This window comes from Drosophila takahashii, chromosome 3L (assembly GCF_030179915.1).
Source record: "Drosophila takahashii strain IR98-3 E-12201 chromosome 3L, DtakHiC1v2, whole genome shotgun sequence".
NCBI lineage: Eukaryota > Metazoa > Arthropoda > Insecta > Diptera > Drosophilidae > Drosophila > Drosophila takahashii.
In genome coordinates this window covers 26,199,308-26,215,382 of record NC_091680.1, presented here as the reverse complement: position 1 = coordinate 26,215,382, position 16,075 = coordinate 26,199,308, and the positions used below count along the sequence as shown (strand labels likewise).

Sequence of the window (16,075 nt, the reverse complement as noted above, 5' to 3'; positions counted from 1 at the left end):
TACTTTTCCGAAATCTTTAAAGATGTGGGCATCAGACACATGAAGACAGACAGACAGGCAGACAGACAGACAGACGGACATGGCTAGATGGGAGGTATATTTCTAGGGCCACATATAGACTTCTTTAGCCCTTTTAAAGACATTATTCCTTAAGTCAAAGTCAATGGACTGAAATTAGGAAAAACATTTTTCCTGAGTGCATGTGCTTCAAATCCGTTTACAAGCTTAACTTAAAACTTTCGCAATCGACACAAAACATTTGCAAACAGATCAAATTAAAGCACCTCCTCTATCGAATGTCTATATTCCGAAGCTCTCTTAGGAACGATCATCTAAAAAATATTCTATAGCTTAATTTTTTTTTAATACTTATTTAACTATATTTTGTTGTTTTATTGTTTATTATTTTTTTAAGTTTGTTTTTATTTTATTAAGATATTTAATACTTTGTAAATGATTAATGATAATGAATACTATGATTCGGCCGAAAGTCTCAGCAACTATATCCGATTCCTCCCAGTACACTTAGTTTTGAACTTTAATAAGATTGCGGCATAATATTCATTGCAAATTTAACGCTTTCTGTTTCACTACCTTTTAGGAAGATAAATATTTATAACTGAAACTTTGATTTGATCTTGTGATTTTATTTCCAAATAAAAACGGTAATTTGGAGCAGTGTGCAATGCGAATGGTTGTAAGGACGATCGGGGTTTCTACAAGAGGTGGAATAACTTTTAATGACATGCTTTGTATGCGAGCGCGTTTTACATGTGACTCACATTATCAAAGGAGCAGCAGCGACAACTTTGGCTTCAGCCCCTCGGAATTTCTGGGCAGCTCCTTCGGCGGGTGCTCAGTGGCTCAACGTGGAGCACTGTCATGGCAACGTGTCCAAGTTGGGCTTCTGTCTGTGTCATCCCATCCTTTAGCTAATACTCTTCGCTGCCACATGTCCTGGCCGACCTTCCTCCTCACTTCCCCTGCACTAACTAATACGAATTTCACTTAATTGCACTCGAAAAACTATGCATGTGGATTGCTCTTAACTTGTCTGGTAAGTGAGCTGGCGGTGGCAGTGGGGAAGAGTGGAAAAGCCAAGGGAAAGTGGGTTAAAAAACACGTAGAAAAATTTCAGTTACTTGGCGTTACTCAATATATGAATTTAATAGAAATAAAGAAGAATAAACCTTAGACTCCATGTTGATTTGATGTAATTATCTGCTGGACTTTAAAAAACTAAGATCTTTTAATTTTATACACTGATTTTCATGTTAGATTTTATTCATTACCCATTTCATTTGTTTCAGAACTTCCTCCCCATTTTTCTAGTGTACTGTGGCATTAGTTTTCGCTTTCATTGATACAGACAGTTTTGACAGAACATCAGATGCACACACTCAGACTGCGGGGCAGAGGGAGAATTGAGCTTGGAGGAAGGTGGCAGAGACCCAGAGCAACCGCAAAGCGACATCCCCAGTATCTGGGTCTGGTCGTAGCATAGAAAACTTTTTCGCTTGCGTGCTGTTTCACTTTTGTCTTTCGCCTGGGGCTTAGGGCCAAGGGGTTAAGGCACCGTCCGGAAGCTGCCCCCTTAACCCTTGAGCAGCCAAAACTGTTGTCAGCTGTTGAAAGTTGCTCACGCATAAGCAGTAACCAGCTACCAGAAGCTGACATCCTCTACAAAACCCCGGACCGCATGCTAATGAGTACAACTTTCTCCCACCTTTCCTATTTTTTCTCGTTCAAGAGGTAAACTTTTCTGTAGGTGGAAAAACTGGGTAAAACTTTAATGAAAAACTTCAACACCGAAACAAGAACGGATTAAGTTTTCAGTTTTTCTTTTGGTATTAATCAATAGATTGCATGTTCAACTGGCGTTGATTTTCAGGTTCGTTTTCAAACTAAACAAGACTTTTCGGCTTTTCGAGTTTAACCTTACAAACTTTTAAAGTATTTCTAACTATTTTAACATTTCAAAATAATCAGAACGGGTTTAATAGATTTTTATACGTTGTTTATGGTAAGTAATCTCCCTAACCTGATTTCAAGAGAGATTTTTACATGCAATCGACTTAATCGATAACCAATTTTAGTTGTTAAAGTCTGAAGATAATGTACCTACAATGCACTTACTTTGTCATAGCTGTATTATTCTCACCTTGTTCTCGAATAGAAGGTAGATAAATTTAATGGCCTGTCGTAAAAAACTTTTTGCCTTCCCAGTGTCCCGTATCCCTTTTCTTAGCCTTTGGCCCATGTCACACTATACATTAGGGGCGTTTTGTATCGCCCATCTCGGACCACGCTCTAAACCTAATGTTACTTGTCAACAGCTGCAAATAAATATGGCCTGAGGAGACGAGCGAGGAGGAGAACGGGCCCCAAAGATAAATTGAAATTTATGAAGCGTCTAGGAAGTCAGGGAAGTCAGGAAGAGTCAGGGAAAGATGCCAGATGCCGGCCCACCCACACAGCAACACTTCAGCACTAAAAAGCACTAAGTAATTTATAGGACATGGACAGGAGTAAAACATACAAAGGCAGGCAAACGAACTAATGATGAAGACACAGATCTGGCAGATTGCCAGTTAACCTTTTGTTTAAGTGCTGAGGCCATGGAATTTGAAAAGGAAACTATAATGCTCTAGGAAGTATCCCCCAACTAGTTTACATATCTTGATGATTAATTCAGAAAATGCTAATTCCTTAATGATTTCTCTTTAAATACTTTTTTTTTCCAACTTTAACCCTTCTGTCAGCGTCTTCTGTTGGCCCAGAGCCTTTGTTCGGCTAGCATAATGAAATTATGCATTCCAGCCCCCTTTTTCCCCATTTTCTAGCCCAACGCCCACCTGTCGAAAACTACAAAACGTGCAGCAATAACAGAGCCCGTTACCAGTGCGTGTGCGGGTGGGTGTGTGCAACTTCCTTTTAGCCTGGTGCCGGGGCCAATACCTTTTACCAGACCTTATTAAATTATACAACCAAGTCGGCAACAAAAGGAGCCTCAGGCAGGACGGCAGATCGGAGGGCAGGGCGGGAGCTGCGGCAGCACTCTGCATTTCTCTGCTGTCTGAGGATGTTAAAGTGTGGCATATTTTAGCTAAATATTTGCAACTACCCCGATGAGAGTTGCATTTGCAAAATGGATACACGACCCCATATATACCAACTGCACATGGCGCCCCAAAGACGTAAAGACGGTGTCCTTGCAATCGGAATTGCCATTGGCACCAGTACCAGTTAGAGCAGGTGATAAAGTTGCAAGCTTTGCCTGGGACTAAATTAATTCAGGCAATATAATTTATAGTGCATTGTTCTGCCTTTCTCTTTCTCTGTCCCTTCCCATTCTTCTTGGGGATATTGGATTACCCCCAAAGACTACCAGCACCCTACAAAACAATGTTACGTTCTCCGGTTATAAGTAATAGCCCATAGTGGATCGAATTAGTTAAAAGCTAAGAGTTTTCTCACCCCTTCGTTCGAGATAAGTAAGTTTAAAATGCAAGTTGTAATACATTTAAATTCAGTTACATTTCAATACATATTATTTTGAAGGATCAAAATACAATAAAAAAACGAAAGAGCACATTCGCTTTTCTATATCGACTAACCAGATTTAAAATATATATTTAGCCTTTGTTTATCCACGCCAATAATACCCAGCACTTACAGGCAGATATTGTATATAAGTTCCAAGGTCCTTTAACTCTATCGAATAACCACAGTCAGTCTTGCCCTGGGAAAGGTTGTTAAATTTTGGATATCAATGTAAAATTAATATATTAAAAGGAACTGTCAATTATGCACACATCATCTATATAAAATTTAAATTCCTATGGCCCTTTAAATTCACTGTGAACAAATTCCGCCTGTTATACAGCCCAATTGCTTTGGTGTGAGGATTTTTAATTTGATTCCTTGCTACCCGCTCCACTTAGGCACACAAAATCAATCATCTTAGACGGCTCTTGAGGCGTTCACATGGAAGTGAGCAGCTCATAGACAGCCGCCAACATCCAACATCGAATATGTGGAGTGAGGTTTAAAGGTCGTGGGGGTCGGAGGTCTGATGGGTTGGACGTATTCAAATTGTATCATTGGCAAAGTCAATTGTTGCCTGCAATGAATTGCAAATTAGGCGTAACTAATTTGCTTTGTGTGCTCCATGCGGCTCTTTCGGGAGCAGAGTGGAGAAGGGGAATCCATTTGGAGCTTGCATTTTGTTGTCCGTCGATGCCATCAATAATTCCCCAACATTCAAGGCTCATTAATTCCCAAATCCCGCAGATATGCAGCTTAAATTAGGCTAAGCATTTTCAAGGAGCAGAGCTTGAAGAAAAATCGAATCCACTTGAGGTTCCGCCCAAAAGAAGTGCTTCCGAAACTAATTGCTATTGAGTTGCGATAATTGGTAAGCCAATTTAGTTAATTTTTATGGAAAAACTTGGGCCACAACCGATACTGAGGGACAGCCAGGCCAAAAAGTTTGGGAAGACGCACAAGGAAATAAAAAGGCGAGGCAACTTCTGGAAGATAAATATAAAAGCGAGCGAAAATCGAAAGAGGCCTTAGAGCCCTTTTCCGGGCTTAGACTGTATTGCCGTTGATATTTAATAGCCGTTAGGCATTAATAAAGTCAACATTTTACATAACCTCTTTTATGTCATAAGAAAGAAAGCCCTTAATGTTCGACTTATTTTAATTCCACGCGATACTTGGAAAAAATTAGGTAAACTGTGTCCATGGAAAAGTCATTCATGCTAAAAAAAAGGCAATAACTTTTTTAATGATTCAAGCCTTTGGAATAAAATGAGAGGGTTTTTTTTCTAAGTGTTTAAAGGTGAGTTTTTACCCTAGACAGTGTAAGGTAAGGAATTCTCAGGTGAACTCAGCTACATCCGTTTCTTGTTTTTCGATATGGGTATTCGATTTTCTAGTTCCCCATTCACGTACCCGTTCTCTGTTTTAAATTAAAAACTCTTTCCGTATTTTCCTTAGAAGGGATAAGTAAACGTTTCAAGAGAGCCCATCATTCAGAGGGGTTAAATAAATACATATATGTACGTAACCCAACCCTGGGAAAATATGAAGAACCCGCAACTGACTATTCCGATTGATACATTGACAAACAGAACTTTCACTAAAGCAATCAACCCACTTCCTATCTTGCAAAGCAAAATCAAAGTAGCAAACAATTTCAATGCTAAGTACAAAATAGTTTCCATGCCAATGTACAAACTTATTTCCATTTGCTAGATGGCCCCAAGAGGCGAAGCCAATATGACACAGAGATATGCGCCTGAGGCCCCCACCCACTCCCAACCTAGAACTAGCCGCCCCTCCCACCCGTACCCCCTCCCCCTGGGAAAACGAGCTGTTAATGACGTGCGTCGCTGCCGCTGTCGACTTCGTTTTCATTTTCATTCCCGTTCGGCGTTCTTCTTCCGGCATGTAAATAAATACGAGAGGAAAAGCGAGGAAAAAACGAGAAATGGAAAATAAAAGCGAGAATCGACTATGATTTATTTTGTGTTTGGCACGCACGTTGTCAATATTTGTTGAATTCATCAGGAAAAATAAAAGCGAAACAAAAGCGAAAAGCAAAAGTTTCCCAGCACCGAGCACTTGAGGCGTTCACCTTCCATCCCCCCTATCGTATCCCAATCCTTGTGGGCTCGTAAAGTTGTCGACACACTACTTGAGGCATTGGCGATACCTAAAAAATCGAATCAGTTATTTATGGATATCTCTGGTTCTTTTTGTTCTTCGGCACATGCATAGGGGGAAAAAAAAGAACCGAAAAACCGTGCGCTAAATATATAGACAATTGTATCGCCAGCAGATGAGCTAAATGATGGGGAGGTGTAGGACTGTTTCTGACTGCCCAAGTGGGGAGCCGTCAAATCGTGCGAAAATGTTTTGCAAAACGTCTTAGTTCTGTTGGGAAATCAGTGTTCATGGGAAGATCAGCATTCTTGGAAAAGCAGACAAAGGAAGTATAGGCAATTGGCAGGCCAATAAATATAAATTGAGTTATGAAAAAATTAATTTTTGATTGCCGGTCTTAAACAAGCTCGTTCAGAAACGCAAAGGTTGTATAAACGTGTAAGTATACGCAAAAGAAATACAGTGGAGAGTCCTTATTAAAACACAGAAAATATTTTTTTAAAAAACGAGTGTTCAAAATGTTAAAAAAGTTAAGAAAATGAGCCTAAAGTATTTAATTCCTATAAGACTAAAAATAAACTATTATACGAAGCTTTAATGATTACTTACCTTAAGGAAAATATTTAAAAAATTTATTTAGCCCGATATTATGAACAATTTAAACTATTTTATTTATCAGGTATTTTCATCCAGAAGCTTAACGTTTGCATCTAGAAGATAATGAATTGTGCATGAAATATTATTCTAAATACAGTAGGCCAAGTTTCCTTGTTTTCTGTATATTTTCTTAGCTGACACACTTTTGCTTGCTTTGGCGACTTGATGTTCAAGTGCTACGACACCTGCAGCTGCTCGGCATCAAAATCATGGGAAAAGTTCGTCCAAATAAAAAAATAGTTGGGCATGTGCGGCCGAGATGAGAAGGGAAGCCTCTGTCGGACGAACACACAATAAACAACAATCGGCCGGCATAATTGTGTAATATATATCATACAGACGTACGTTGCTTTATATATTTGCATTTGATGCATACAAATTGTTCAAAGCACTATAATATTTCAAGTGATTTGTGAGTGCATGGAACTGAACTCTGGCAGACTGCCACCCGAAACGCCCCCTTGGTATGGATATACGGGTATGCAAACTTTTTCCTATCAACAAACTTCTAATAGTAGTGGAAAGTGACAGAGTGAGTGTGGAGTGGGAGCGTAGACCGTGGCAATGGGCTGCCAAATATGATTTATAGGCCATGTCCATGTCACCGCTGGCGAAAGTACAAAATATGACAGAGAAAATATACATATCCGGACTGTAGGACAGGCAATTGCTGTGAAAAATAGAGGGGAAAATTTATGACCCAAGAAAAAACCTCAAACAGATAGATTTATTTTGAAGCGATATATTTATGTGACATTTATTTCGAAATACCAGGCAGTGATTATTCCTATGAAGTAAGGCACACAGATTATCTCTGATAGGTTCTGGGAAATTATAGATAATGCCACGGTTTTCCATTTAATCCCCTTGTTGGTCAATATCATTCAACATTGCTATCTGCCGCAGTCGGAACATATATGGTTAATCCATCATGCCTCTGACAGCTGTCAGGTGAGCGATATTATTGCAGCTCTGACATTTGGATACATTTGTTTAGATTAACTTAATGGGTTGTTTTTTAGTTAGAAGTTTATCTGCCACATTTTATTGAGTGCATTGAGTATAAATTAAATTCGATCATCTATGTCATCACCGAAGGTGTCAGAAAATACATTTCACACATTTAAATAAAGGTAATTGTTTTATGGAACAAATGCTTTGAGAATGTATAAAGCCCTTATAATTATTTTATAAGCAACAAAAAAGAACGCTATAGTCGAGTACCCCGACTATCAGATACCCATTACCCAGCTAAAGGAAGTGCGAGAGAGATGGAGATAAGCAAAGCAACTCAGTGTTCATACGGACAAAGAGACAGACGGACATGGCTAGATCGACTCGGATAGTGATCGTGATTAAGATAGGGTCGGAAATGCTTTCTTCTACCTGTTACACACTTTTGAGTAAAAAGTTTTTACTCTACGAGTAACGCGTATAACGGTTCCCTTAATAACCAATCAATCCATTTTTTACATTTTTTAGTGTAATTTATAAAGTTAAAGAACACTTTTCAAATAACCACGTGACCATACGTAACTTCAGTTGACGGATCGTCCTAGACTCCACTATTGGCTTTCCCCTCCCTTAAGCTCTCTCGTCTAACCCAACAAAGTTATCACATCTCTCTGGATGTTTTTTCCGGGAATTGGGAGGAATGTAGTTGGCTGAGTAAACAACATAAGGCAACACCACTGGGCCACCAAATTGCATGTAATAAATGCGAACAAGTAAATTTTGTCGCATGCAGTCAACGTCAAAGGCAAAGAGTTTCCACTGCCAGGCACGTACCGAGCACATCTCCTTGCCCCCCAAAAATGTCCACCCGCAGCGGCTCACAAACACCGAGCAAGTCGACTATCAATTGGGGAATTGTTAGAGGGGGACTCGACTCTGTGTGCCTGACAAATACGCTCAATGTCAAAGCTGCCACTGCGGGGATGCCTCCAGTTTCTCCGGCAGTGAGCTGCAGCTTTCTGCTTTCTGGCCCCATATTGATGATCATCATCAACTATCGACTGGATGGCACAGCAATGCAATGAATTTTAAAGCAAGCCAGCAGGGCAAAGGGAAAATTTGGAAAAACAAAAACAGAAACGACTCGACTTCATTTTGATTTTGATGCATTTATTCATGGGCAGAAAGGATGGAAAGGGAGTGGGAACTTTTCCAATACCAGCGCGAAATTCAGAAATGATGAGCGAGCTAAGTGGAAAACTTCTTAAGCGTTAATTCAGTTACTTTTTACGCCACATTTGCAGGCATCTAAACGCAATCAGAAATATATATAAATATAATCGAAACAAATCAAGTCGCATTACGATTTTCGATTGCCAAATGGCCAGACATGTCCCCCAATCAATGCCAGAGTCCATAAACAGACCCACTTTATTGAGCGCTGAAGAAGCTTTTATAGAAATGGGGACGTCTGCTCAGTTCTGCTCGGATATGTTCTGTATTTTGGCTGTGTGCTATTCGCAATTGCAATCGTCTGGGGGACTGACTAAACTACACTTGCCAAAAAATGCTAGAGGTCACATTTACATATTAGCTGCATTATTAGCACATTAAAGCTGCTCAGTTTAAAATCACCATTTACTTTATATTATTTATGTAAAAAAAACTTTCAATTAAGTTTCAGCTTTATCACGTGTGATTTTAAGAACGCCAAAAAATACACAACACTGAGTCTCTAAAAAGCCATCACTTTTTTTTGGTGTCTCGGTTGGCGAATACGTCCACTGAAAAATGTAGTGGTTTTTAACTCTGTATTTCGATACATTTTCAAGGTTTTAACCATACTTTAAAGTTAGCATGCGATCGAGATTAAGGGTAAAATTAAGCGAGCAATTGAATTTGTTTGACGAAAAAGCAATTAATATTAATTTTATAAATCTAATTTTTATACGATGTTTTATACGAAACATTGGTATTCTTCTCTTTCACACATTTTCGCACAAAAGTTTCTGATAAGCAAATACCCCGATCTCAGAGAAAGGATGACAAGTTGAAAAATGCTGCGAAGGGATTTTTGATTATTTATACCCATAAAAAACTTGATATGAATCGATGATCAATTTGATTTTATGTGAAATCAATTTTTACTTGATATGCGGCATATCAATTCAATATGCTCGAAATGTAAGCAACATGTTCTATGTAGGCCAGATCGAATTTCGAATGTGTCTTTCTCCCTCCCACTCATGTAATTTAGAGAAATCGTCAAAACTATATTATTTAATATTAATTTTACCAGTATTGCATGGTAAAAACGATATACTTATAATCAATTTGACCGATCGATTTCTGAAACTATTTACTTTTCAAATCTTCCTTTCCAAATAATTTTATGATTTTTCACGAAGATTACATTTTTGGCTTCTTTCTTATAGCACTGGTGTTGCTTTACATTTTCAGGCTCCATCTAAGATTGTTCAAGTAATATAACTTTAGGAATATTTATTTTAGTGTAGACTGGGAGTCGCCACTTTGACCCAGTGTGTGGGCACTTTGCCTACAAATGAGCTTGCGCAAAGTGGCGCCGATGTCCTTTTAGTTTTTATGACTGCATCGATCGACCATAGCTTTTCAATCAAACCTCTCAACACGTACGCAATGGGTTCAGAGAAGTCCAAATAGGAATTCGTTCGTTCCCATGTTGGGCAGCAGAAAGTTTGCCCATAACAATGCTTATTACATTTTCGATTGCTCCTATTCTTTTTGGAGCACGAACGCAATGGAGCGCTAATCTTGCAGCCCCCAAAAGCCAATATTGTATTGTATTTTGTTTTTCTTGTGTGAATGTGAGTGGTCAAGTCTATTGTTTAAACGAAAATGTTTAATTAAGTGAAGAGCAAGAGAAACAATAAAACGACGCATAGAGCAGCTGGCGGATTGTTCATGGGGCGACTGAGCGGCAGATGTTGGCAGTTGGTCTCTAGTTTATATTGGAAATCGATTGGGACACCAAAGAAATCATCGAGTGGCACTGGGATATTGACTCGGAATATGATTCAAAATCAGGCACTGAAGGCGGTCAGGTTGATTGGCCAGGAGCTTAGTTAACCATCTGCTGCTGTATAGCAAATCAAATCGGAGCTAAATTGCAATCAAACAAGTTTTCAAGCAACCCACTCGAACGCAATTTGCAATTCCATGACCACTCGCAACACAATCGACAGACAAACAAAGCAAACAAAATTGCCCACCCATTTAAGAAAGAATGAAAAAAGTGCCCCCGTTGTGGGAAATCTGATTTGTTTGGGCAAAAAATCAAAAGTGGCAAATGAACACATACGGCTAAAAACGCAAAGGGGACCGGGAAAATAAAATCAAATCAATCAAATCAAATCAATTGAAGCCGTGCATGTTTGAAAACTAAACAGAACGCTGCGAGCACTGTTCATTTGTCTTTTTGGCCAGAAAACGTAGATAAACGGACGCCAACTTGGCCACATTCAGCAGAATACTCGTAGCTCTTAGCTAATTGGAAGCGACAACCAGCTTACAGAGCTCGGCCAGAAAGATGATATCCTTAATTAGTTTTACAAATTGATTTCGGTACCGCACCCACAGTGCGAACGGTAGGAAAAGGGGGAAATCAATTCATGAATAGTTCAGCATTTGGCGTTGGCCAAAACAAAAACAAAACTTTCAGGGTCAGCTAACAGGGAATTAATTGAAACAGGAAGCCAGACACGCCCACCACCCCTCATCCACGCCCATCCATAAAAAACAAACACATGTTGAGTCGATTAAAAAGTGTGAAACACATCAAAGCGTGAGGAAATTGTTAATGGAAACCATTTAAAGCGCCCTCGGCTTGCTTAATGCAAGAGTATTTGCTCGACTTTGGCTTTAATTTTCACTCATGTCCTATCATTGAATCTTAACCCAACACTAGCGGCAAAGGGAAACGAATGCCAAAACGAGCAATAAGTAAAAGACGTCCGAAAACATGCTAAGCACACGCTCATCAAGCTTCAATATGCAAGAACCCTACGAATATTTCAACAATCCCCAATCGGCGAACAGCACTTGGGGAAGAAATCTTCACTGAAAGCGCCCACATTGGACGTGTGCCAGCGGAAAATGCATTTCCATTTGCAACTTTGGGTCCGCTGTCAGGACGTCGCATCCTTCAGGCCGAGGCCCAGTCCGCGTCCTGCGATGTTCGATGGGTCTCAGGATAGTGTTCGATTCGCAGGGCACGAAATGTGCATTCGAGTGCAACTTTTGACTGACTGACAGCCCTGTGTGTATGTAGGCAGAGTGAGTGTGCACACGAACAGAGGAACCTCCATGGACCGAACTGCGATTCGCCGAATTTTCGGCAGATGCAGCAAAATGGATTGCTCCATGTCGTGTTTGTCCAAATTGTTTGGTTTCGGAAAAAGATTTGCTGGCGCTATGTAGAAAAATACAATTGCATTCTAATTGGGATTCAGAGCAGATTTTAGGGAATTTATTAAAAAATTGTTATTCAAAAGCTTTTAAAATTTAAAATTTTTAACTAAATAAATCGGTTTTAATTAAAGGATTAAAAGCCAAAAAGAACTTGTTATTTTAATATACTTAACGAATTCTCATTATCGAGTAGGTCTTTTTTTAAATGCTTGCAATAGTATTTCTAATATATTTGATAATAGCGTCTTAATAACTGAGAAAATATAAAGTATTATCATTTGAGTTACCGGAGCTGGACTGTACTTATTTGGGTGTGGCCACAATCCTACCCACATACTCGTGTACATATATACATATAGCTAGCAGTTTACATGGCTGGTTTGCTTTTTGCCAATGATGATGATTTTCATGTTTACCAGTTGCAGGTATGCACTAGTCCCTCCATTCCCGACCATCCATCCATCTGTCTGTCCTGTCCATTGGACTGAAATTTCTCTTTTTTTTCTGTCAATGCCGCTGCGATTCTGCCATAGTACGCATCAATTTTCGAATAGCTCGCCCGCATTAACTCCCAGAAACGTGCCAGGTTTCAGGTTCCTGATCCGAGGGCTGAAACTCAGGATAGCTCGCAAATTGCTGACATTTCAACACGTCCAGCAAACAATTGACTTAATTTGGATCAATGTGATTTCAAAGTTAAAGCGATCGAAACATTTTAAATTTTATAGAAATGTGCAGCGGCGATCTTTCTTTCTTACACTTTTTGTAGCTGTGAGATCTTGCAGTAGAAAAGTTAATTTTACAAATTACAATTTAAATTTACTTTACTAAATTAATAATTGCGCAAGGAAGATCAAATAAAATTTTTGTTAACTAACTCAGCAGTATCCATAGAAAATTACCAAATGTGTATGCAAACTAAATAATTTATGTTGCCTATAAACTAAATTTATAACAACAGAGAACCTCGATAATCAATGCATGCAGTAAAGTTACTTTATTATTTGCTTCCAACTTTTTAACTAATGGTTTGATTAAACATTATTAATTAAACTGTCAAGAGTACAATAACCCAATGGAACTGCATGATAAATCGTAACTTTCAAACTTGCAGTTTGCAAGATCTCAGCGTTCATACGGACAGACGGACAGAAAAGCGGACAGATCGACTCGGCTTGTGACCATGATCAAGAATATATACACCTTATAGGTTCGGAAACGCCTCCTTCTCCTGTTACACACTTTCCAACGAATACAGTGGTAATTTAATGTGAATTTACATGAAAAACGTATAAAAAAATGTAAAAATTTCTGCTTAAAAAGTTTTAACTCATACTTCATTAATGAAACAATTTCATTTTAAAAAGAAAAATGTTACTTAATGCAGTCAATGAAAAGTTAATGAAAAACAGAGCAAATCTCTGCCCAATTTATTTGCCCCATCTCCGTTCAATCAGCCAGTTGGCAGCAGCGCAGTGCTCATTACTTTACGGCGAATATTTTCTGCTTCATCAATCTGCTGCTCATTTGGGAAGCAGTCATGATTTCGCACATGTCCTTATCTCCCGACCCCGTCTCCGTTCTCCGACCAATTGCTTTACCCATCAGCGTGTTCTTGTCATTGCCAAACAAAAAGAGAGGAAAAACGGCATCGGGCGAAGGAATTTCCCACATGGCACATGCTGCAGCCAACAACAAAGAAAGGGAAAGCGGGAAAACGGAGAGGACACCCAAGGAGAAGCGAAATCCGCAAGCCAAACAGAACTCCATATCAACATGTAAACAAATTTGCAACCTGTCCGCGGTTAAATGTATGGCTGCTCTTCCGATTCTTTAAAATGCATTAAGCCCGCCACTTGTTAACGGATTTAGTGTTCAGCACACTTTGAATATTGTTTAATATTTTACTCACCTCGGTAAAGGCAAAACGATCCAGACAGACTTTCAGTGCTAAAGTGTCCCACTTAATCCAATTTCAACCCAAAAACTGTATCGATAGTCGCGTAATAGAAGCGCAAAACTGCATGAAAGCGGGTTGAAAGTGGGTTGGGTGGGTGCTCGCAGTGCGTGAGTGTCCTGAATGGACCGCAGAGCCTGCCATAAGTGGATAAGGCCCTGGAGCTGGCCATGCCTCCCACGGTTTTTCATTCACCGAGCCCAACTCAACTCGACTCGAATTGCATTGTATTGAGTACAGCTCTCCTTTCATTTAGGCCTAGTTCAGTTCGGTTTAGTTCATATTCGTACACTGAACCAAAAAGGGCCAAAGATGTTTATAAATATAACAGTTAAAGTAGATACATATATCAAGTTTTGTAGATACCTAATATTTATTCCTTGATACTTTCTTTTCGCTTAAAAGGATATTTGATATTTTAGGAATATTTTAATATTTGAATTAAAATCGAACTTAAATATATTATTATTTACGAAAATGAAAGTAAAAATAATGTTTCCCAATAAATATAAATATTATTTACGGATATAAAAATGAAAAGAAAATTTCCCCATTAATATTTTAAATATTTTTTTTCAAGACCGAATTTCAAAATTTTTGTAGTGCAGTTCTGGCAAAGGGTGAAACGGCAAGGACAGTAAATGAACGCAGGTGGAAATTGGCAACGGAGCTTTATCTACAGGTTGGCCAGTTGTCAACTGGGCGGCAGATCAGCGGCCTTTCATTGCCCCAGAAAATGGAAAATCTGTAGACGAGTGGGAGGCAAACCGCAAGGCAGCCACCCCACTTTTCTAACCCAACATTCCTTTGAGGGCCCAATCATGTTTACTTAGGCACGAAAACATTTCATAATTTCCAATCAATTTCACCCGTTTTAATTACGCGTAAAATATTTAAAATTCTCGCAGCTCAAAGAGCTTGCCGCACAATCAAAGCGAAGCATTTTCATTGCCTTCACTTTGTTTGTTATGAATTTCGTAATTTTCTTAGGTTCTCTGTATTTGAGCGATGAAATTTTACTTGTGTGTCTGTTGGAATTGTTGTACGCCACATTAATCATGCAAATGAAATGAAACATGAAGGGGCGGGGCGCAAAGGTGTGTGGAAGGGGCGTGGCGCACACACCCATCAATGCCAATTAAGAGAAATTCCCCAAGATGCATGTGCCTGTGAATATACTTTATTAGTATCTTTTTTGTTCTGTGCGGCAAAGTTGATCAGCATCAAAGGCGATTCGACCTCCAGTATTTTTAGCTGGCCAAGTGCCTAATGTGGTCTATAAATAAAGCTCTGTGGGTGGTTCGGCGGGTGGGTTTGATGTCGAGGATGCGTGTATCTTGCAGATATGCCGGAACTCTTGCATATTTAATGAGCATGACACGGCGTAAAATTGAGGAAAACAATAAAGCTTCGGTGCTGCCAACGAAGTTCGAATACTCTTTCACTTACGGGGTAATGCAATATCTTAGAGAGAGTAGGGAAAGGCTTTAAGTTTTCATTCGATTTCCGAGAAAAACAAAGTTGCCAAACTTTGGCACACTGGCTTCTCACATCCCCAGATGCAAGCACACAAATGCTAATGACAAGTTTGCCAAAAAGGACGTGTCCATGTGGGCAGAAGCCTGCTTTTACATATGTATTCAGTATTATGTATTTGGAGCCCGTTCAGTCAAGGTCACTTCGCCTCCTTTGCGAGCGACTGCATAACGAGTTCAAAAAACTTTTCCCCATTCCCAACGAACCCAACTGAACTCAAGCCAGGGACGACAAACTATCCTAAGCTGTTCATTCACACTCACGCGAACACAAACACGATTCCCTGACTGCTTTTGGGCGCTGGTTCCTTAATCAGGAGCTTTTGTAATAAGCTTATCGCCCGGCGGCCAGGACAGGCCAGAAACAAACTGTAGAAAATCCCCTCCCCCACGAGTCTCAAGTTTCTCTCGACCACGAGAAATTCAATTATGTCGCGTAAGTTCCAGCAGAAAATCGGTTAAGCATTGGAAATATATTTCTTCTACGCGACGGAAAAAAAATAAACTATAATAAAAAAGAATCGCATTCGGTCTCATCAAAAAAATTGGTGGAAATTTATGTAAAAAATATTTTATAATTATAATTTTTAAATAGTAATCTGAGTAATCTGAAGAAAAAATATATTAATGGTTATTTTACCCAGCTGTCTAAACAAGTTTTTAAAGTGATTTAGTTTATTAATGTAACACTCAACAAAGTATTATAAACTTTTGTTTATTTTTAGGGACTCAGTTCGCCTTATGCACTCTTGAACTCAAATCGTGATGGACCAACCCACTAAAAATCGCTTAAAACTTTTTACCCGCCTATTTAAAGAAGCTAAAAAAACCGAAAATACATTTCCCATTC

At 39.2% G+C, this 16,075-nt stretch overlaps 1 protein-coding gene across 7 annotated transcripts in view; it reads left to right on the top strand.

The window, feature by feature from the left end:
- Oct-TyrR (Octopamine-Tyramine receptor) overlaps positions 1–16,075 on the top strand; it is a 34,862-nt gene that overhangs the window by 12,858 nt on the left and 5,929 nt on the right. For 3 of the 7 annotated variants that reach the window (XR_011418698.1, XR_011418697.1, XM_017150286.3), the window contains exon 1: positions 6,452–6,808. The exons of 1 other annotated variant lie outside the window; for it this stretch is intronic. The gene's annotated coding sequence lies outside the window, so the exon portion shown is untranslated. Of the gene's footprint in view, positions 1–6,451; positions 6,809–7,342; positions 7,464–11,969; positions 12,159–16,075 lie in introns of those variants that run through there. 3 more of the 7 variants (XM_070215516.1, XM_070215518.1, XM_070215517.1) reach the window with 3 other exon arrangements.